We start from the raw sequence: 24,927 nt of genomic DNA, 5'->3' as shown, positions 1-24,927 counted from the left end.
TTAGAACCCCAAATACAGTGTTGTTGGGGGGGATTAAAAAAGATAACCTAGAAAGATAAGTAAGCTTGGGAAAACAGAATGGAGTCAGGGTGTGGGGGAGGGCCCCCAATATCAAGCAAAGGAATCAGGACTTGTCTTGAGCTACAGTAGAGAGCTAGTTCAGTATTTGAGGAGTGTGACAAGAATGTATGATAAAGCAGTCTGGGAAGAAGAAAGATCATCCTGGTAGTGGGGTAAGGGACAGAATAGAGAACGTAGATTGCGGATGAGAAAACCTTTTTAGGGGCTAATGCATAGTCTGACTACAAGCTTTCTCTCTCTCAGTTTAAGACAACTTCATTCATTACTAACCACAAAGCATTTATAGCTGACTAGTGTAGAAGTATCTTTTTTTTAAAGAACTCACTAAGTTGAATATTACATAAGACTTTTTGCATTTGGTTTTCATTCATACCTCAAGAGCGTGACAAACTATATGCACTTGAGAGAACTTGTCAGCTTTCTGGATTCTGTAAGGATAATACAAAATGGTCTGAATTGTCCATTTGGTTGGTCCTTGTTGGATTCTTATATTTTTGTTTATTCATTAATATTTAGCATTTCCTGGAGTAGGTGTTTGTGTGTGTGTGTGTGTGTGTGTTATTCATGGTTCTGCTGCTCAGTACCTGTGGTACCATTATAACCATAGACAAATCACTTCTCTGAAATACATGCATCAGGTTCCCCATCTGCAAATTGAGGAGATGGGTTTGATATTCTCTAAGGTTTTTCCATCTCCAGAGCTATAGTCCTAAATCCTAATTTTCCCAAAAGGTGCTTCTCTCATCCGTTTCTTGCTCTTTCCTTTACTCAGTTGCCTCTCTCTTGACAGCCTATTACTTGCTAACTTTAATTCTTTTTTTTAATCATTATTTGTGGCTTTCTTTTATTTTGAAAGACACCATATCCATAAATTCACTTTCTGTCATGAAGTAGAATGTGTTAAGTGCTTGGAATTCCATTCTCATATTTCAAATTCAACTGGATTAACCAGAATTTTAGGTTTTGTTGTTCTTCTTCTTAACCTTTTCCATATTGAAGATGTAAGTAGGTCATCTGAAAGCATGAACTTTGATTACAACCACATACTGCATGTCTTTCTTAAATTAAGAATTGATATTATACAAATGTTTTTATCTTAAGAACAGAGCATAGGACAAGTGAGAGGAAGGAAGGAAGGAAGGAAGGAAGGAAGGAAGGAAGGAAGAGAGAGAGCTGTTTTTTCAAGGTCAAGGTATCTTTCTTAAATATTGCAACCTCTAGAGACTAGAGCCTAGAGTGTGTGGCACAGAAAATGTCACAATTTCTAGCATTGCAGAAGCTCTTAATTTTATTACTTGCTATTAAATTCTATCAATCTTTATTTTTACAAATAATAATTTCCTTATCTACTATTATACGAATGCATTAAATTTTAGTAACTAAGTTTAACTCTTTATTGCAGTTAACTTAATAAAATTATTTATGATCACTCAGCTTTATGATCAATAATATAAGAGCAATAAATGGCAATTTCCTTTTCAGCATGTGTATTAAAATCATATCTGTAAAAAATGTTTCCCTGATAAAGGTCTAATTTCTCAAATGCATAGAGAAACGAATCAAATGTATAAGAAATCAAGTCATTACCCAATTGATAAATAGCCATAGCATAGTAACAAGAATTTCTCAGATGAAGTAAGTAAACTATCTATATCCATGTGAAAAAAAAATGTTCTTAATCACTATTTATTGGAGAAATGCAACTTAAAACAAATGTGAGGCACCACTTCACCCCTATAAGATTGACTATTATGATAGAAAAGAAAAATGAGAAATGTTAGAGGGGATATATGAAAACTGAGACCCTAATACCTTGTTGGGGTAACTGTGAACTGATTCATTCTCTAGAGTAATTTGTAACTATGCCCAAAGGATTATAAAACCATGAATATCCTTTGATTCTTCACTACTAAATTTGTATACATTTTCTCTAGGAAAAAAGGACTTATTTGTAAAAAGAAAATATTTACATCAGTGTTTTTTGTGGTGGTGAAGATTTGGAAAGTGAAGGTAAACCCATTTATTGGGGAACTGCTAAACAAGTAGTAGTATACAATTGTAATGGAATACCATTGTGCTATAAGAAATGGTGAGCAGGATGATTTTTAAAAAACTAGAAAGACTTAAATGAACTAATACAGAAGGAAGTGAGCAGAACAAGGAAAACATTGTATATAGAAATATCAATATTATACAATAAACTACTGTGAATGACTTACCTATTTTCAGCAATACAATGATGAAAGAAAATCCCAAAGGATTCATGATGAAAAATGCCATCTGCCTCCAGAGTCTAAATTCAAATCAAAGTATACTATATTTCACTTTCTTCATTTTTTGTTTTTGTTCAAATTTTCTTCCACAAAGAACTGATATGGAAAAATCTTTTACATTATTGCACATGTAAAATTGATATGAGATTGTTTACCATCTGAAGATGAGAGAGGGAGGAGGGAAGAAAGAGAATTTAGCATTCAATTTTTTTTCAAAATGATGCTAAAAATTGTTTTTACATATAATTAGGGGGAAATACACATACATTATTTTTTTTAAATCCCAACACTCCATGCAGCTTCTGGTGTGTATTAGGCACCTAAGACATTTTTGCTAATCCATTGAACCATTACCCTAGAGTTCTTTCATTAATTATCCTTGAGTTCTTCCTGTTCTGAGTTTTTTTATATGCAGCAAATTTCTGACTTTAAATGAAGCTACAATATTACCTCATTTATCCATTTGGAAATTTGTTTTATCCATTTGGAAATTATACCACCAACAACTCTCATAACTTTTTCTTAGATTGCTTATGTGATTTTATATCAAGAAGTTGTTTGTTGTTTTTAATTTATTATAATTATTAATTTAATAAGATGTATGGGGGCAAGGGAGTAGGGTAAAACTCATCCATAAAATGAATAGACTAAAATTTCAAAAGAATAACCAAGTATTTGTGGCTTAGTAAAGGGAGGTAGGCTCCCAAGGAAGCCTTGAAGATTGTTAATGCTGACTCAGGAAAGAAAAGTTTGGTCAGAACTTACCTCATCTTCTTATTTTCTGTAGGAAGTTTCATATGTACATGGGTACTTTTGTTCACTGCCCAAGGGGAGTGAAGTAGCAGGGAGGAGAAACTGATCTGTTTCCTCTACTACATCTTTATGGCATCATATGTTCCCCATGGCTATATAGATTCATTCCCAAATCATGGGAACCACCTCCACAGGTTTGGGGCATATTCAAATAATATTTCACAAGATGACAAAAGCATCATTATCACCTGCAAAAGCAGCAGTGTCTGAGAACAAGCTAACATCGTGTCATCATAAAAACAGCCTGATTAGGGGGATGGTTAAAATGAATTAAGAACATTTTTTAGTGTGCTTCTCACTACTGCTGTGTGGCATACAGTCTTGAAGAGAGCTCCAGAGAAGCTAATGTTTGTCATATGATAAGGGACCAAAGTCCTAAAACCAAGTATCTTTGTACAGAGGCAGTGAATGAATAGTCATCTCTTTTCCTTGCTGTCATGGCCATGTGCATCTCCATGGACTCAAATTTCATAACAATTGACTATTATGTGATGTATCACACTGTTAGAATGTTGTGTTTGTACTGAGATATCAGAAGTTAGGCATTACTCAATTGGAGTTGGCCATGTGAGTCAGGGAAAGGTTAAAAACAAAAGTGAGAGAGTTAAAGAAAAAATGGAATGACTGGTTATTAGAACCTAACCACTCTAAACATAATTATGAATATGACTCCGTGTTGGGAAGAGAGTCGCAAAGAACAGAGGAATTCAAATGGAATTTTTATCCCTTAGGGTTATTAGGTCCTCTCTGAGGACCTAATGAGAGTATGTAATTGAATACTGTTCAGATGCTCTCTGTCCTATGACAATTTCTCCTACAGGACCAGGATTTGGAGGTGGAATATATCATAGAGGCTGACTGGTAAAAACAATACAATAATCCTAATGATAATCATAGCATTTCAATTGATGTTAATGTTTGCAAAGCATGGGACATAGAATAATTTATTTGAACTGTGCAACAACCCTGGGAGGTATGTATTATTATCCCCATTTTACATATGGAGGAATTAAGGCTGAGGGAGTTCAAAGGCTTTGCTCAGAATCACAGAGAGGAAGTATCAGAGGTAAGATTTGGATACAGGTCTTCTGATACCTGAGCCAGGCAGTGATCTTTCCAGTGTACTACATTATCTCCTTGCATATCAGGTTAATACAAGTTACATAAGAACAGTCTAAGAAAAATAGTATAATATATTTTAAAAGCACTAGAATTGAAAACATGAATTCAAATCCAAGGCTCCGCCATCTAATGACTTTTTGATAACTGCCAAGTCACTTCCTACCCCTAGGCCTCATCTATACAATGATAGGCTTGAGCCGGATGATCTCTGAGGTCCCTTCCAGATCTAAGTAAGGAGGAAGAATGAGATAAGGAAGAAGAGAGAATGGGGCAGAGACAAGGAAGGAAGGAAGGAAGGAAGGAAGGAAGGAAGGAAGGAAGGAAGGAAGGAAGGAAGGAAGGAAGGAAGGAAGGAAGGAAGGAAGGAGGAAGGGATGTGTATTGAAATTGACCCAAAGAGGGAAGAACAATCCAATTCATTAGGGCAGAGAATTGATTTGTGCCCTATAGGGAAGTAGAAGGGTAACAAATGGACTTCTGGGGAGGGAAGCAGTACAAGGGAGAGAGACGGTGGGGAGTAGTTTCAAAGGACTGTAAAGAAAGTAAGGGTGGAATAGAGAAAGGATAGGGGTAGAAAGGGAAGCAAAATAAGGATGGAAATTTGGGGAACTGATTTAAAAACAAGGCAGGAGTCGTAATCATGATATCTGACAAAGCCAAAGTAAAAATAGATTTGATTAAAATTGATAGGGAAGGTAATTACATCCTGATAAAAGGCAGTATAGACGAGGAAATATCCGCACTCAACATGTATGTTTCAAATGGTATAGCATCCAAACTTCTAAAGGAGAAACTACTGGAGCTCAAGGATGAAATAGATAGAAAAACTATACTAGTCACAGACCTGAACCTTCCTCTATCTGAACTAGATAAATCAAACCAAAAAAAAATGAGAAAAAGAAAAGAGAAGTGAATGAATTCTGAGAAAAATTAGAGTTAGTAGACATGTGGAAAAAATAAATAGGGACCAAAAGGAATATACCTTCTTTTCTGCAGCACATAGTACATTCACAAAAATTCACCATTAATTGGGTCATAAAAACATTACAAAAAAAGTTCAAAAGAGCAGAAATAATAAATCCAAATTTCTCAGATCACAATGCACTGAAAATAATAACTAGTAAGGGTACATGGAAAGGTAAATCAAAAATTAATTGGAAATTAAACAATACAATTCTCCAAAATCAATTAGTTAAAGAACAAATCATAGAAACAATAATTTCATAGAGGAAAATCACAATGATGAGACATCCTTTCAAAACCTATGGGATGAAGCCAAAGCAGTACTCAGGGGGAAATTTATATCCTTGAGTTCATATATTACCAAATGAGAGAGGTCAGAGGTCAATGAATTGGGCATGCAAATGAAAAAAAAACTAGAAAGTGAATGAATTAAAAATTCTCAGGTGAAGACTAAATTAGAGATCCTAAAAATCAAAGGAGAAATTAATAAAATTAAAAGTCAAAGAACTACTGATTTAATAAATGAGACTAAAAGCAGGTACTTTGAAAAAACAAATAAAATAGACAAAGTACTGGTCAATCTAATTAAAGGAAGGAAAGAAGAAAACCAAATTGACAGTATCCAAGATGAAAAGGAAGACCCCACCTCTAACGAAGAGAAAATTAAGGCAATCATTAAAAACTATTATGCTCAATTATATGGCAAAAAATATGGCAATCTACATGATATGGATGAATATTTACAAAAAATATAAATTGTCTACATGAACAGAGGAAGAAATAGATGACCTAAACAACCCCATATCAGAAAATGAAATTGAGTAAGCCATCAAAGACACCCTAAGAAAAAATCCCTAGGCCCAGATGGATTTACAAATGAATTCTATAAAACATTCAAAGAACAACTAATACCCCAATTATACAAATTATTTGACAAAATAAGCAAAGGAGTTCTATCAAATTCATTTTATGACACAAATATGGTACTGATTCCAAAGCCAGGCAGGTCAAAAATGGAGAAAGAAAACTATAGACCAATCTCCTTAATGAATATAGATGCAAAAAATTTAAAGGATATTAGCAGAAAGATTTGAGCAAGTCATCACGAGGGTTATACACTATGACTGGGTAGGATTCATACCAGAAATGCAATGATTGTTCAAAATTAGGAAAACCATCCACATCATTGACCATATTAACAAGCAAACTGATAAAAATAACCTGATTTTCTCAATAGATGCAGAAAAAACCTTTGACAAAATACAACACCCATTCCTATTGAAAACACTAGAAAGCATAGGAATAGAAGGGCCTTTCCTAAAAATAAAAAACAGCATATAGCCAAAACTGTCAGGAAACATCATCTGCAATGGGGATAAACTTGAAGCCTTCTTAATAAAATCAGGAGTGAAACAAGGATGGCCATTATCACCTCTATTATTTAACATTGTACTAGAAACACTAACTGAAGCAATTAGAGAAGAAACAGAAATTGAAGGTGTTAAAATAGGCCATGAAGAGACCAAGCTTTCACTTTTTGCAGATGATATGATGTTCTACTTAAAGAGTCCTAGAGAATCAACCAAACAGCTAGTCAAAATAACAACTTTAGCAAAGTTGCAGGATACAAATGAACCCAAAGAAGTCATGACCATTTCTATACATCTCCAACACATCTCAGCAGCAAGAATTAGAAAGAGAAATTCCATTTAAAACCATCCTAGATAATATAAAATACTGAGGAATCTATGTGCAGAGACAAAGACAGGAACTATATGAAAAGAATGACAAAACACTCTCCACACAATTAAAACTAGATCTAAACAATTGGAAAAACATTTATTACTCATGGGCAGAATGAGCTAACATAATAAAAATGACCATCTTACTCAAATCAATTTATTTTTTCAGTGCCATACCCATTGAACTACCAAAAAACTTTTTTACTGCATTAGAAAAAGCCATAACAAAGTTAATTTGGAAGAACAAAAGATCAAGGATATCCAGGGAAATCATGAATAAAAATGCAAAGGAAGGAGGACTTGCTGTCCCAGATCTCAAACTATACTATAAAGCAGTGGTTATCAAAACAATTTGGTACTGGCTAAGAGACAGAAAGGAGGAATAGTGGAATAGACTTGGGGTAAGTGACCTCAGCAAGACAGTCTATGATAAGCCCAAATACCCAGCTTTGGGGACCATAATCCACTATTTGATAAAAACTATTGGGAAAATTGGAATACAGTATGTGAGTGATTATGTTTGGATCAACCTCTCACACCCTACACCAAGGTAAACTCAGAATGGGTGAATGATCTGAATATAAAGAAGGAAACTATAAACCAATTAAGTGAACAGAGAATAGTATACATGTCAGATCTTTGGGAGAGGAAAGACTTTAAAACCAAGGAAGAGCTAGAAAAAAAATCACAAAATGTAAAATCAATAACTTTGATTACATCAAATTAAGAAGGTTTTGTACAAACAAAACCAATGCAACCAAAATTAGAAGAGAAGCAACCAATTGGGAAAGAATCTTCATAACAAAAACCTCTGACAAAGTTTTAATTACTCAAATTTATACAGAACTAAACCAATTGTACAAAAAAATCAAGCCATTCTCCAATTGATAAATGGGCAAGGGACATGAATAGGCAATTTTCAGTAAAAGGAAACAAAACTATTAATAAGCACATGAATAAGTGTTCTAAATCTCTTATAATCATAGAAGTAAAAATCAAAACAACTCTGAGGTATTACCTCACAACTAGAAGATTGGCTAACATGACAACAAAGGAAAGTAATGAATGTTGGAGGGGATATGGCAAAGTCAGGACATTAATGTATTGGTGGTGAAGTTGTGAATTAATCCAATCATTCTGGAGGGCAATTTGGAACTATGCCCAAAGGGCAATAAAAGACTACCTACCCTTTGATATAGCCATATCACTGCTGGGTTTGTACCCCAAATGATAATAAGGAAAAAGACTTGTACAAGAATATTCATAGCTTCACTCTTTGTGGTGGCAAAAAAAAATTGGAAAATGAGGAGATGCCCTTCAACTGGGGAATGGCTGAACAAATTGTGGTATATATTGGTAATGGGATACTATTGTGCTCAAAGGAATAATATAGTGGAGGAATTCCATGGGAACTGGAACAATTTCCAGGAATTGATACAGAGTGAAAGGAGCAGAACCAGGAGAACATTGTACACAGAGATCAATACAATCGAAAGTAATGGACTTCTCCATTAGTGGCAATGCAGTGATCTGAACAACTTGGAGTAATCTACAAGAAAAAACACTATCCACATTCAGAGGAAAAACTATGGGAGTAGAAACAGAAGAAAATACAACAGTTTTAATACATTGGTCAAGGGGATATGGCTGGGGATGTTGACTCTAAATGAATATCCTATTGCAAATACCAACAACAGGGAAATAGCTTTTGATCAAGGACACATGTAATAGCTAATGAAATTACGTGTCAGTTGCGGGAAGGATGGGTGGAGGGGAAGGAGGGAAATAATATAATTCTTGTAACCAAGGAATAATGTTCTAAATTGACTAAATAAATTAACTTAAATTAAAAAAATACAAATTAAAAAAATAAATATGAGCCCACTTTCCCCAAGTTCTGAAGTGGTAGACAGGAAGAGGACCTATGGTTATTATGGTGAGAGTCATGGGATATTTCTGTACTTTGCTTTTTGCTTTAACTTTTTTGTATGCACCTGTAGTTAGAAGATTTTTAGAGGTACAAGATGATTATGTTAAATGATCAATTGGAGAGACTTGTCTCCCAAATGATAAACAGGGATAGGATTAACTCCATCCTAATTATTCTTTAGATTTTAGCCACCAGGAATATAAACACCCCTACTTAAGGATTCTTAACATGCACACAATAAAAAGATAGTGACTAAGGGCTTTGAACTTAAATTAAGAGATAACATTAAACTAATAGATAGAATCAATACCTTCAGATATGTTGGTTTCATCTAGACAAGAAATATAGAGCATAAAAATATTACAAAGAAGGCTGCGGCTAAATATGTTGACACTAGCATCCTAATATGAAAACTGAATATTAATAAGATTTAAAGCCATTATTAGGTCTAAGGTTACACCCCTAAATTTGTGAAATAGATCAGGACAAATCAGAAAGCACTCTAACAAAAAATGGTACAGCATTAATGAAAAACAGGACCCATGAACCTAAGACAACTATTTATAGAAAGATTACTGCTTCCTCATCAAAAAGGGTGAGGATAATTTATAGCCATTCTTAGAGAATGTGATACTAAAAATCTTAGAAGTATTTTGAGAATTATCCAACAACACTTCACTGGGCATTAGTAAAGACTCATAACAAATACATAACATCAGATCCATGTTGTGAGCAAAAGCAATCAGTCTCTTTGTGAAGCATAAGGAATATGTACAATGCAAACACAGAATCAAAAAGCCCTCCATCAATGAAATCCTGCTGAACCCAATTGTTCAACTCTATTCATTATATTGACAAATAAGCATCGATGACAAGTGGGTGTCAAGCATCTTTATTTGTGGAAACAGAGGCGTTTATGATAGGAATACAAAATCAGGTGATCATACACCAGAAATCGTATGATTCTTAAAGAAAGTAGATTGTTTTGATCAGTACAGATTATATAACAAGAGTAGGAACTGTGACACAAAAATTTAATGCCTTACTAATGCCTAACAATATGTGGCCTGTAAATTATAATTATACATAATAATAGATAATATTTATATGGTGTTTAAAGGACTGCAAAAAAAGTCACACATGATATCTCATCTGATCCTTTCAAAAGCAATGCTTTTTTATTGTACATTTTTTACATTTTACAAATAAGGGAATTGAAGCTGAGAGAAATTAACTGAGTTGTTTAGAGTCATATCCAATAAATATCTGAGACAGGATTTTAACTAAATTCAAGACTGGTCCTTTCTCCATGAAAGCAGCTAGCTGCCAAAGAAACTCTCTATCTCTCCTGGATTGATAGGAAATTTCTTCAAAATATGTCAAAGAACTGAATCATAAACTGTTGTGAAACTGGGCTATTATCTCACACTGTACTATTGCTCACAATTGCCAAGACATAACATTGATACATAAAAACTTAAGAATAGCATTAATAATAGATATAAAATACTCAATCTCAAAACTCCATGGAACAAAATCTTCTCAAAATATAGAGACTGAGCAGAGAAGATCAAAATAATGTGGAAATAGGATGAAATTCAAATCATTCTTCTTGTCTGACCTGCTAATAATTCTTTTGATAAGCCTAAGTATTATGAATTTACAGCCTAATATTTTGGAATCACCAGATATCACTTCACTGGGCATTAGTAAAGACTCAACAACAGATCCTAGGCAGCAGAGTGTGGAGCTTTGACAGAAACGAGGCAGGACACAGCTGAGGCATCAGGGTTTGGAAAGATATCCTCAGGACAAAATGCTTTAAAGAAAACCACACAAAAAAAACATCATGCTACATGCCCTCACTCAGGGTTCTAAGTGAGAAGGGAAGATAATACCAAGGCAAAGGCCTGCAAAACAGAAACTAAGAAAGAAGAAGGAATCCCAATCCACTAGTGGCAAAAAGAATAAGCAGTAGCAAAAAAAGCTATTGACCCTGGATAATTTTTATGGAGAAAAAGAACAAAATACAGAAGCAACAGCAGAGAATGACAAACAAGAAAATATATCTAAACATTCCAAAACAAGTGGAAATTGATCCCAAGCTCTTGAGGAACTCAAAAAGGAGTTAAATTACCAAGTAAGAAAGAAAGAAGAATGGGAAGAAAAGAGGGAAAAAAGAAAGTAATACAAAAAAAGAATATAATATCTTAAAAGACAATATTTCCCATATGGAAAAAGAGGCCCAGAAATAAAATAAAGTAATGAACAAATTTGAGACCAAAATTGTTCTGATAGAAGCCATGAAAAGCAAGATAAACCAAACCAAAAAGGAAAATCAAAAGTTCATAGCTGAAAATCAGTCTTTAAAGAATAGAATTGGGCAAGTTGAAGCTAATGATCTCATGAGACAGCAAGAATTAATAAAAAAATCAAAAGAAGGAAAAAAAGAAGAAAACATGAAATAGTTTATTGATCTGGAAAACAAATCTAGGAGGGACAATTTGAGAATTAGTGGTCTACTGGAAAGCCCAGAACAAAATTAAAAACCTTGAAATCATATTACAAGAAATTATCCAAGACAATTGCCCTGATATTTTTTAATAAGAGGACAAAATATACATTGAAAGAATCCACAGATCATGCTCTACATTAAATCTCCTAAAGACCCTACCACCCTGGAATGTTATAGCCAAATTCAAAAGCTTCTAGACCAAGGAGAAAATATTATAAGCAACCAGAAAGAGACAATTCAGATATCAAGGAGCTCCAGGCAGGATTACACAGGATCTGCAGCCTCCACACTAAAGGATTGCAAGTCTTTGAATATGATATTCAGGAAGGTAAGAGAATTGGGTCTACAACAAAGAATCACCTACCCATCAAAACTGACTATATACTTTCAGGGGAAAGTATGAGCATTTAACAAAACAAAAGATTTCTAAGCATCCCTAAAGAAAAGACCAGAACTAAATGGAAAATTTGATGTTCAAATTCAAAAGAATCATGAAAGGTAAATAAGCAATAAGGGGGATTTTTTAAGTGCTTCAGTAAAGTCAAAATAACTATAGTCCTATATGAAAAATGATATCTGTAACTCTTAAAATTTGTTTTTATAATCATAATAGATAGAAGAATTTTTCATAGGCAGACGTTATGGTATTCAGTTGTTCAAGATGATATGTAAAAAATGTGGGGAGGACAAAAAAATAGGATGGAACTGAGAGAAACTTGAAGGAAGGAAGAAGAAAATAGGATAAATTATATGACATAAAGAAGTGCATTGTGGGAGGGGAGAATACTATTATAAGAAGGGGAGGAAGAGAGTTGTAATAGATAATACTTAAATCTTACCCTCAGTGGGCTCAATTCTGAGAGGGAAGAACAACAGATCTATTAAAGTATAGAATTTTATCTTACCCTACAGGGAAGTTGAGTGGAAATAATGAAGGGAAGGAGTGGGGTTGGGAGTATTAAAATGGAAGGAAAAATTGGAAGCAGGTTATTACTAGACCTTAAAGAGAAATAGGGAAATAAAAAGGGAAGGGGTAGAAGGAAAGTAAAATAAGGGTTGAGAAAGGGGGTACTGATTAAAAGCAAAACACTGGTGTAGAAGGAAATAGTGAAAGAAGAAAGGGCAGAACTAAAATAAGAAATCAAAATGATGGGGAATACACAGGTGGTAATCATGACTCTGAATGTGAATGAGATGAACTCACCCATAAAATAGAAGCAGATACCAGAGTGGATTAAAAGCAAAATCCTAAAATATATTACCTACAAGAAATACACATGAGTCAGGTATACACAGACAGGGTAAAGGCAAGATGTTGGAGCAGAATTTATTGAGCATCAACTGAGGGAGAAAAAGGCAGGAATCACAATCATGATATTTGACAAAGTGAAAGTAAAAATAAATCTAGTTAAAAGAGATAGGAAAGGTAATTATATCTTGATAAAAGGCAGTATAGGCAATGAGGAAAAATCAGTACTCAACATATATGCACAAAATGGTATAGCATCCAGATTTTTAAAGGAGAAACTACTGGAGTTTAAGGAGGAAATAAATAGTAAAACTGTACTAGTGGGATATTTGAATGTTCCTCTATCAGATCTAGATAAATCAAACCAAAAAATAAATAAGGAAAAAGTAAGAGATGTGAATGAAATCTTAGAAAAAAATTTTTTGAATATATCTTATTTTCAGCAGCATATGGTATATTCACAAAGATTGACTATGTACTAGGGAATAAAATCATGGCAAATAAATTCAGAAAAACAGAAATAATAGATGCAACCTTTTCAGCTCATAATACAATAAAAATAATAATAAAGGTACATGGAGAGGCAAGTCAAAAATTAATTGGAAATTAAATAATCAAAACTCAAAAACTGGTGGTTAAAGAACAAATCATAGAAATGATTAATGATTTTATTGAAGAGAATAACAGTGAGGAAACAACATATCAAAAATTTTGGGATACTGCAAAAGCACTACTCAGGGAAAAATTTTATAACCCTGAGTGCCCATATTAACAAAAAAAAAAAAAAAGAAGAAGAAGAAAAGAAAAGAAAGAGGAGATTAATGAATTGGGCATGCAATTAAAAAAAACTGGAAAAATAAAAATTAAAAACCCTCAGTTAAAGACCAAATTGGAAATTCTAAAAATCAAAGGAGAAAGTAATCAAATTGAAATTAAAAGAACTATTGAAGTAATAAATAAAACTAAGATCTAGTATTTTGAAAAATAAATTGGATAAAGAATTGGTTAATTTAATTAAGAAAAAGTAAGAAGAGAAGCAAATTAACAGTGTCATGAATGGAAAGGGTGATATCACCTCTAATGAAGAGAACATTTATATAATTACTATTTTGTCCAATTATATGGCAATAAATATTACAATCTAGGGGGAATGAATGAACATTTATAAAAATATAAATTGCCTAGATTAACAGAAGAGGAAATAGAATATGTAAATATTCTCATTTCATCTCAGAAAATGAAACTGAACAAGGCATCAAAGAACACCCTAAGGAAAAATCACCTGGGCCAGATGTATTTAAAAGTGAATTCTATCAGTTGTTTAAAGATCAATGAATCTCAATCCTCTACAAACTGTTTGACAAAATAGGCAAAAAAGGAGTCTTGCCAAATTCTTTTTTATGACACAAATATGGTACTAATTCCCAAATCAGGAAGACCAAAAACAGAAAGGGAAAACTATAGACCAATATCTTAATGAATGTAGATGCAAAAGTATTAAATAAAATACTAGCTAAAAGGCTACAGCAAATTATCACAAGAATTATTCACTATGACCAGGTGGAATTTATATTAGGAATGCAAGGATAATTTAATATTAGGAAAACCATCCACATAATTGACCATATCAACAACCAAACTAATGAAAACCACATGATTATCTCAATAGATACAGAAAAAGCCTTTGACAAAATACAACACCCATTTCTATGGAAAACACTAGAAAGTATAGGAATAGACATTGTACTTGAAACATTAGCAGTTGTAATTAGAGAAGAAAAATAAATTGAAGGGATAAAAGTAGGCAATGAGGAAACTAAACTATCACACTTTGCAGATGACATGATGGTAAACCTAGAAAATCCAAGCAAATCAACTAAAAAGCTGGTAGAAATAATCAATAACTTTAGCAAAATTTCAGAGTACAAAATAAACCCACATAAATCACCAGAATTTCTATATTTTCCCAACAAAACCCAAATGCAAGAGCTAGAAAGAGAAATTCCATATAAAATTACTCTGGACAACATAAAATACCTGGGAATCTACTTGCCAAGACAAATTCAGGAATTATATAAAAATAGCTACAGAACACCCTTCACACAAATAAAACTAGGTCCAAACAATTGGAAAAACATCAATTACTCATGGGTAGGATGAGCTAATATAATAAAAATGACATTCCTATCTAAATTAATTAATTTATTTAGTGCTATACCTATCAAACTATCAAAATATTTTTTATAGAATTAGAAAAAATTATTACAAAGTTTATCTGGAAAAAACAAAAGATCAAGAATATCAAAGAAAATAATGAAAAAAATGAAGTATGGAGGCTTAGATTTTCCAGATCTCAAATTGTACTACAATGTAGTAGTAGTCTCTCGGTAACCGAGGATGATGATTGTCTTTGTACTGTGCATGAAGGAGATTTAAGTGGAAAAGTCGATGCACAGAGACAGTCCCATTCTCTTGGCTTTGGAATCCTGGGTCCAATGGCACAAAAAATCATTACACCTGGAGACTTCCTCAGCTGCATTGGATGGCTGTGTTGTCCTTTGTGCTCCAACACACCCTAAGCACTCCACAGTGCTTTGCTGTGTCGCCATCTCAGCCGTTGAATCTTCTTATTGGTTTCTTCCGTCTGTTCAGCTGAAGCAATCTTCACATGCTGGGTGAGCAAAGCCTTGGTTCACCAGGGGTCTACGACCCGATGGCTACCCTCACAAGGTTTAGCCGGCCTGTTGAAGTAATCATTAAAACTATATGGTACTGACTTAGAGATAGAAGGGGTGGAGGATCAGTGGAATAGACTTGGAGTAAATGATAGTAGCAAGATAGTGTTCTATAAACCCAAAGTTCCCATCATTTGGGATAAGAACATATTATTTGACAAAATTTGCTGGGAGTTTTGGAAAACAGTATGGAAGAAATAAGGCTTAGATCAACATCTTACACCATATAACAAGATTATCTCAGTGTAGGTAAATGATTTAAATATAATGAGGTAAATCATAAACAAATTAGGTGAACAAGAATAGTATACCTATCAGATATATGGGAAGGGAAGGAATTTAAGGCAAAGCAGGAAATAGAGAACACTACAAAATGTAAAATGAATAATTTTGTTATTAAATTTAGAAGTTTCTGTAGAAACAAAACCAATACAAACAAAAATAGAAAGGAAGCAAATAATTGGGGAAATCATTTTTTTATAACAAAACCTCTGACAAAGGTCTCATTTTTCAAATTTATAAGGAGCTAAGTAAACTCTACAAAAAATCAAGCCATTTCCCAATTGACAAATGGTCAAGGGACATGGATAGGCATATAAAGGTTAATTGGTAGGAGTTTGACAAAAGTGAAGGAAGCAGTGTGATAAAACAAATAGTTTAATTTGAGAAGTACAGATAGAAACTAGAAAGGAGGAAAGAGAAATTATTACTCTAATATTGTATGACTATATTTAAATTCCTAATCTTAACTAAAATTTCTAAAAAAAAAAAAAACATTTTAAATGTCTTCAAGGACAGGTTCTTCTGCCTGGCCAGGTCAGGCCTAATCTAATCTACTCTACCTAGAAATTTATTCACTAACTACCTATCTATACTAATAAATAAACATTCACCACCTACAAACTCCTTAATTCCATTTCTCTATCCCAACTGTCAGTAGTAAAAACTGTCTGTAGTGGCTACTGTCTGTAGTGGCTCTTGACTGAGAGCCAGAAACTAACCTCCTGCTCTCTCCAGGTCCAGAGGTAAAAGCCCAACTGTCAAATGATTCCTTACATCATATGTATATGCATATGCATATATGTATATATATATATATATAGAGAGAGAGAGAGAGAAATATATATCTTCCTCATCTCTTAAGTAACAGAATCTTCAGCTCTCTCTCATAGACTTCTGTCAGCTCTGCTTTTCTTGCCTCTTAAAGAGACAGAGGGAGAGATTAAGAAAATCCCTTTAATAGGCAGTTTTCACATGATGAAATCAAAACTATCAATAAGCACCTGAAAAAGTGTTCTAAATATCTCATAATTAGAGAAATGCAAATAAAAACAACTTTGAGGTACCAGTTTACACCTAGCAGACTGGTCAATATGGCAGCAAAGGAAAGTGATAAATGTTGAAGGGGATGTGGCAAAATTGGGACACTAATACACAACTGATAAAGTTGTGAATTGGTTCAACCATTCTGAAGGACAATTTGGAATTATTCCCAAAGGGCTTTAAAATATTGCCTGCCCTTTGATCCAATCATACCACTGCTGAGTTTGTACCCCCAAAGAGACAATAAGGAAAAATACTTGGACAAAAATATTTATAGCTGAGCTCTTTGTGTGGAAAAAAAAATTGTAAAATGAAGGGGTGTCCCTCAATTTGGGAATGCCTGAACAGATTGTAAGATATGATGATAATGGAATTCTATTGTGCTATAGGGACTGATGATCTGGAGGCTTTCCATATAAACTGTGAGAAACTCAATGAACTGATGCAGAGTGAAATGAGCAAAAGCATAAGAACATTGTATACAGAAAGCAAAACATTGTGGGAAAATCCAATATACTGGACTTTTCTACTAGTAACAATGCAACAAATCAGGGCACTACTGAAGGACTTGTGTAAAAGAATGTTATCCATATTGAGAGAAAGAACTATGGGAGTAGAAATGCAAAAGCAAAATATGTGACATCACTTTTCACGGGTATATATGAGTATGTGATTTGGGATTTAGACTTTTGAAAGATCACTCAATAACAAAAATAAATAATATGGAAATAGGTATCAAGTAATAACATTTGTACAACCCACTGGAATTGCTTCTTGGCTCTGGGAGGGGTAATGGAAAGAAAATGAATCATGTAAATAAATGGAAAACTATTTTTAAAAATTAATTAACTGATTAATCAAAATAAATATTCCACAAAAACATACAATTGGATTCATATGTTGTAAGCAAAAGCAGTCAGTCTCTTTATGAAGCATATGAAGTACTTACAATGCAAACATAGAATCAAAAGTAATTATTTGATCCACTCATACAAAAATTCATCAAATATCATACAAAAAGTCTTAATAGTAGGATAGTGACTTGCCCCAAGAAAGTTTTTGCCCAAACCCCATTGTAAAAGGTGAGGAGAAGAAAGTAGCGACAACCACCATACCACTGAAGTAAATGTATGCAAGTATATATTTACAATTGCCTCAGCTCTATTATTATAAGAACTTTTCATCATTATTGTTATCAACTTGAAAATATACCAAAAATAAATCTTGTTTTATTTTAGAATACAGTAATTTTCATTTGTATTTTTTTAAAAAAGCGTTTAGCATCAATAAACAAATGGAAAAAATGTACTACATAATTCTTTTTCTAAGCTCTTAGATAACTTCACAAAGACAGGTGTACATCTTTCCAAGGGTCCCACTCATCACCATTAAAAGCAGGATTCTGCCTGACTGATTTTTATCTTTGATTCAAAGTGTTGAGCATTGCAGGAGGACCTTTATTCCTTGCGATTCAGATTGGGCAAATAAACCTATGAGTTTATCCATATTTTAAATGCCAAACACAGGTAGCATCTTCATTTTTCTCTGCCAACATTTACTATAATGACAAATCACATTTGAATTTATACCAGATAATGCCTGAAACAAAGTTGGGATTTACTATATTTGTGTGAAATAAACAAATGCATTCACAAATGAATGAATGATGGAATACTTTTCTGAGAGTTTCATAAAAACTATTCATCTTTAATTCTCTGGATAATTTTCCTTATAGCAATAATATTAACACATATCTCTGTAGGATTTTAATGTTGTTAATCACTTTTTATATATCATTTTATTGAATCTTCACAATATGCCTGTCAGACATCCTCAACTTAAAAGAAGGTGAAATTGATTTCAGAGAAAGTAACTGATTATTCCATGTCTCAGTTTATATACAAACCCAGATTTTCCTGATCACAAATCAGTCCTCAACACATAATACTGACTTTTATCAAAGAAGGAAATTGATTATACTTATCCCTAAGCTGTCTACCAATTCTAAGGTGCATATCCACAGAGGAGTTTGACTTTCCTAAAAGTCAATTAATTTACTAGGTTCATTATTATGTCAGAATCAATTGGCAGAGGAGGTGGAGTCAAGATGGCAGCTTAGACACAGCAGAAGTCCAGAACTCTAAAACCCTTCCATACCAATCAAAAACAAAGTGGTTTGAGGGGACAGAAAACCAAAACTAACAAAAGGACAGATCTGGGGGACCCTCCTGTTGATTCAATTTAAAAAGTACACTAAAAAACCCTGAATACTTGAACTCTCAGTTTCAAGGGAAAGGAAGAAAGAAGGTTCCAGGATCTCTCCCCCACCTACAGTGCTGAGTCTCCAGTGGTGGCTAGAATCTCTGGGTGGGCAAGGGCACTAGTCTGGAGGGAGTACATTGCTGCTCAGGGCTTTGAAAACAGGCAGCAGGGAGGCAGCTGGAGGAGAATAAAGAGATGCAGCCAAAACACTCCTTCTTGCCCCACTTTTCTCCAGGTTTTGGCCTCAGGGCACATTCAGAACTGCAGATCAACTCTGCTCTGGCTTAATCTTATCAATAAGGCAGATAAGAAGCCTTGAGAGGGCAAGGAAACTTAAGCTCCAACACTCCTCCTATATAGACTGTGCTGAGAGCAGCTATAAGAATCCATATGACTCTGATCCCAGGACAAAGGCTGTAGAATAACTTACTAACAGGGCTGGAAGTACAACTCCCTTCACATATACCTTTGGCTTCTGCTACTAGCTAGGGCAGATCTTACCTCAGAGCTCATAAATACCATCAGCTTAACCTAGTCAATCAGCAGAGCAGTGAAGAAGAACCTTGGGGACAGAATAGCCCAATCCATCAGATCCAGCAAATAATCAGAGGAGCAAGATTAAAGTCAATTATGGGGCTGGGGGAAAGAAAGAAAATATGAGAAAACAACAGAAAAAGAAAAAATAAATTACAATTGACAGCTTCTATTCAGGCAATGAACAAAGAACAAATGGAACAGAGGAGGACAAAGGAACACAAAGCAAAAATACAGAAACTCCAGCAAATTTGACATGGGCTTTGGAAGAACTCAAAATACAATTCAAAACACAATTAAGAGAGGCTGAAGACAACTGGGAAAAAAACTTAAAAAGCAAAATAAGTCATCTAGAAACAGAAAATACCTTCTTGAAAGCCAAAATAAACCACTTTAAAAATGAGGCAAATAACATGAAAGATGATCTCCAATGAAAATCAGACCAGAAGGAGGATGAACAAAAAGTCAAGAAGAAATTCAGTCTTTAAAAATTAGAATCCAACAACCAGAAGCAAATGACTTCACAAGGCAGCAAGAACCTATAAAACAAAATCAAAAGAATTTAAAAATCTAGGAAAATATGAAACATTTCATTGACAAAACATCAGGCCTTGAAAACAGATCCAGGAGAGACAATTTAAGAATTATTGGTCTACCAGAAGATCGTGACAAAAGAAAAAGCCTGGACATCATTCTATAGGAAATTATCCAAGAAAACTGCCCCAACATTCAAGAGCAAGAGAGACAAGTGGAGATTGAAAGAATCCACAGATCACCTCCTGTGTTTAATTCTAAATTGACAATGCCCAGGAATGTTATAGCCAAATTCAAGAACTACCAGACCAAGGAATAAATATTACAACCTGCTAAGAAGAAGTCATTCAGATACCATGAAATCACAGTTAGGATAACACGGGATCTGGATGCATCTACACTGAAGGCCCTGAAGGCATGGATTATGATATTCTGGAAAACAAGGGAACTGTGTCTACAACCAAGAATCAACTACACAGCAAAACTGACTATATTCTTGCAGGGGAAAATATGGTCATTTAATAAAATAGAAGACTTCTGAGCATTCATAAAGAAAAGACAGGACTTAAACAGAAAATTTGATGCCCAAACACAGAGCCCAAAAGAATCACCAAAAGGTAATTAAGAAAGGGGGAAAAAACTGTTTACAAGTGACCCAATAAGTTCAAATGATTTCTTTCCTATAAGAAAAGATGATATTGGTAACTTAAAAATTGTTATTACCTGGCTAACTAGAAGAATTATACATAGAGGGAACAGTAACAAACTGTATAGGATGAAAGATAAAGATATATATATATATATATATATATATATTATTAATGAGACAAATAAGTGGTTAATACTAAGAGAAATGGGAAAAGAGACAAAATTGGATAAATCTATATTTCATAGAGAAGAGCATGGCACGTTATGGGGAATTTAAGGAAGGGGAAAGGGTGTAGGAAAAGGAAAACACAGTTAAATAAATATGTTTATTAACAAAGAGGGAATGATGGGGAAGGAAAGAGGATAATGGACCTGCTGACTAATTAGCCCCAGATACTTAACCCACAATAGTTATTTTCTAAGCTTGTCTAAACTAAACTAAACTAAAGATAGCTAAGTATAAGTCCACAGAAAAAGTCCAGATTTTCACAGAGTCCTTAGTAGGTCAGGTGGCATAGATCCAGTTGCAAAGACCTTAGAAGTTCCAGAGAGAGAGAAATCTTCCAAAATATTCTGTACACCAGAATGAATGGAGAATTTCCTTTTCACCTTTGTTTGACATTATTATAAGGCAGGCAGCTTGAAATATGGGTTTGCCCAGGGAGAGTCCTAGATCCACATCTTCAGACATGAACTTGAGCTCTAACCAGCCTGAGAGTCGGTTGGAAAACTGCTTTCTCTAACACCTTAGAATTCTGACCTAGCCAGGTCTTATAGAATACTTGGCTTGAGGACTGTCAATCAATCCTTTCCAACTTCCTTTCTTACAGGCAGGAGCAGGGAAGAACACCAATACACTGGAAGGGTAAAGATGTTGGAGAGAGGAAATACTTAATTCTTAAATGCATTGAAATTGACTCAAAGAGGAAAGGACAATCAGATCAATTGAGGCAGAGTAATGATACATGCAGTATAGAGAAGTAGAAGACTAACTAATGAACTGGTGGGGAGGAAAGCAATTCAAGAGAGGGAGTGTGTTGGGGTGGTTTAAAAATACCCCAAAGGAAAAAAAAAGAGGGGAATAAGAATGGAGTGAGGAGAAAGGGAAGTAAAATATGAGTAAGAATAAGGGAGATTGATTAAAAACAAAACACTGATGTGAAAAGAAATAGTGAAAGAAGAAAGGGCAAGACAAGGAGAGGAAATCAAAATGTTGGGCAATACACAGGTGGTAATCATAACTCTGAATGTGATTGGATGAACTCATCCATAAAATAGAAGCAAATAACAGAGTGGATAAGAAACCAAAATCCTACCAAATGTTGTCTACAAGAAAAACACATGAGTCAGGTAGATACTCACAGAATGAAGATCAAAGGCTGGAGCTAGATCTATTGGGCCTCAAATGAGAAAAAGAAGACTGGAGTTGCAATCATGATATCTTACAAAGTCAAAGTAAAAATAGATCTGATCAAAAGATAAAAGGAAGGTAATTACATCCTGATAAAAGGCAGTATAGACAATGAGGAAATAGCAGTAATCAACATGTATGCACCAAATGGTATAGGATCCACATTTCTAAAGGAGAACCTAGTAGAGTTGAAGGAGGAAATAAATAGTAAAACTATACTAGTGGGAAACAAGAACCTTCCTCTATCAGATCTAGATAAATTAATCCAAAAAATAAATCAGAAAGAGGTTAGAGATGTGAATAAAAATCTGAGACAAATTAGAGTTAATAGATATGTAGAGAAAAATAAATAGGGATAAAAAGGAATACATCTTCTTTTCAGCAGCAAATGGTACATGAACATGTACTAGGGCATAAAAGCATGACAAACAAGTACAAAAGAGCAGAAATAATAAATGTAACCTTTTCAGATCATAATGCAATAAAATAATAATTAGTAAGGGTACATGGAGAAGCAAATAAAAAATTAATTGGATATTAAATAACATGATTCTCCAAAATCGGTTAAAGAACAAATCATAGAAAAAATTAATCATTTCATTGAATAAAATGAGAAGGATGAGACATCTTTTTACAATCTATGGGATTCAGCCAAAGCAATATTCTGGGGGAAATTTATATCCTTGAATGCATATGTTAATAATTTAGGGATGGCAGAGGTTAATGAATTGGTCATGAAAATTAAAAAACTGGAAAGTGAACAAATTAAAAATCTCCAGATAAAAACTAAATTAGAGATCCTAAATATTAAAAGAGAAATTAATAAAATCAAAAGTCAAAGAACTATTGATTTAATAAGTAAGACTAGAAGTTGGTACTTTGAAAAAAACAAGTAAAAAAGTCAAAGTACTGGTCAATCTAATAAAAAAATTAAAGAAGAAAACAAAATTAACAGTATCAAAGATGAAAAGGGATACCTTACCTGTAATGAAGAGGAAATTAAGGCAATCATTAAAAAGTATTTTGCCCAATTAAATGGCAACAAATTTGGCAGTCTAGGTGATATGGATGAATATTTATAAAAATATAAATTGCCTAGACTAAAAGAGGAAGAAATAGAATACTTAAATAACCCCACATCTGAAAAAGAAGTTGAACATGTCATCAAAGATCTCCCTAAGAAAAAATCCCCAGAACTAGATGGTTTCACAAGTGAATTCTATCAAACATCCAAAGAACAACTAATCCCAATATTATACAACTATTTGACATTCTAAACAAAGAGAAGTTCTACCAAATTCCTTTCATGACATAAATATAGTACTGATTCCAAAGCCAGGTTGACCAAAAACACAGAAAAACTACAGACCAATCTACGTAATGAACATAGATGTAAAAATCTTGAACAGAATACTAGCAAAAAGACTCTGGCAAGTGATTACAAGGTTTATTCATTTTGATTAGGTGGGATTTATACCAGGAATGCAAGGATGATTCAATATTAGGAAAACCATCCACATAATTGACCATATCAACAAGAAAACCAACAAAAATCACATGATTATCTAAATAGGTGCAGAAAAAGTCTTTGACAAAATACAACACTCATTCCTACTGAAAACACTAGAAAGTATAGGAATAGAAGGATCTTTCCTAAAAACAATAAAGAGTAAATATCTAAAACCTTCAGCAAGCATCATCTGCAATGAGGATAAATTAGACGCTTTCCAAATAAGATAAGGCATGAAACAAGGATGCCCATTATCACCTCTATTTTTTAACATTGTATTAAAAACACTAGCAGCAGCAATTAGAGAATAAAAAGAAATTGAAGGTATTAAAATAGGCAATGAGGAGCCCAAGCTATTACTCTTTGTAGATGATATAATGGTCTACTTAAAGAATCCTAGATAATCAACTAAAAAGCTAATGGAAATAATCAACAACTTTAGCAAAATTTCGGAGTACAATCCATATAAATCATTAGCAGCATTTCTATATACTTTCAACACATCCCAGCAACAAGAGTGAGGAAGAGAAATTTCATTTAAAAGCACCCTAGACAATATAAAATACTTAGGATTCTATCTACCATGATAAACACAGGAACTATATGAATACAACTACAAGACACTTTCCACACAATTAAAACCAGATTATACAAAAAAAAAAAAATAGTCATTCCCCAAATGATAAATGGCAAGGGACATGAATAGGCAGTTTTCAGATATAGAAATCAAAACTATTAATAAGCACATGAAAAAGTGTTCTATATCTCTTATAATTAAAGAAATACAAATCAAAACAACTCAGGTACCCCCTCATACCTAGCAGATTGACTAACATGACAGCATAGGGAAATAATAAATGTTGGAGGGGATGTGGCAAAATTGGGACATTAATACATTGCTGGTGGAGTTGTGAATTGTTCCAACCATTCTGGATGGCAATTTGGAACTATACCCAAAGGGTGCTAAAAGCCTGGATGCCCCCTCAATCAAGCCATACCACTGCTCAATTTGTATCCCAAGGAGATAATAGGAGGAAAAAAAGCTTGTACAAAAATATATGTAGCTGTGCTCTTTACGATCACAAAAAATTGGAAAATGATGTGATGCCCTCTGATTGGTGATTGGCTGAACAAACTGTGGTATATGTTGGTGATGGAATACTATTGTGCTCAAAGGAATAATGAACTGGAGGAATTCCATGTGAACTAAAATGACCTCAAGGAATTGATTCAGAGTGAAAGGAGAAGAACCAGGAGAACACTATACACAGAAACTGATACA

This window comes from Monodelphis domestica, chromosome 6, assembly GCF_027887165.1.
Source record: "Monodelphis domestica isolate mMonDom1 chromosome 6, mMonDom1.pri, whole genome shotgun sequence".
In the NCBI taxonomy this organism is placed as follows: Eukaryota; Metazoa; Chordata; class Mammalia; order Didelphimorphia; family Didelphidae; genus Monodelphis; species Monodelphis domestica.
This window is presented reverse-complemented; position numbering follows the sequence as displayed.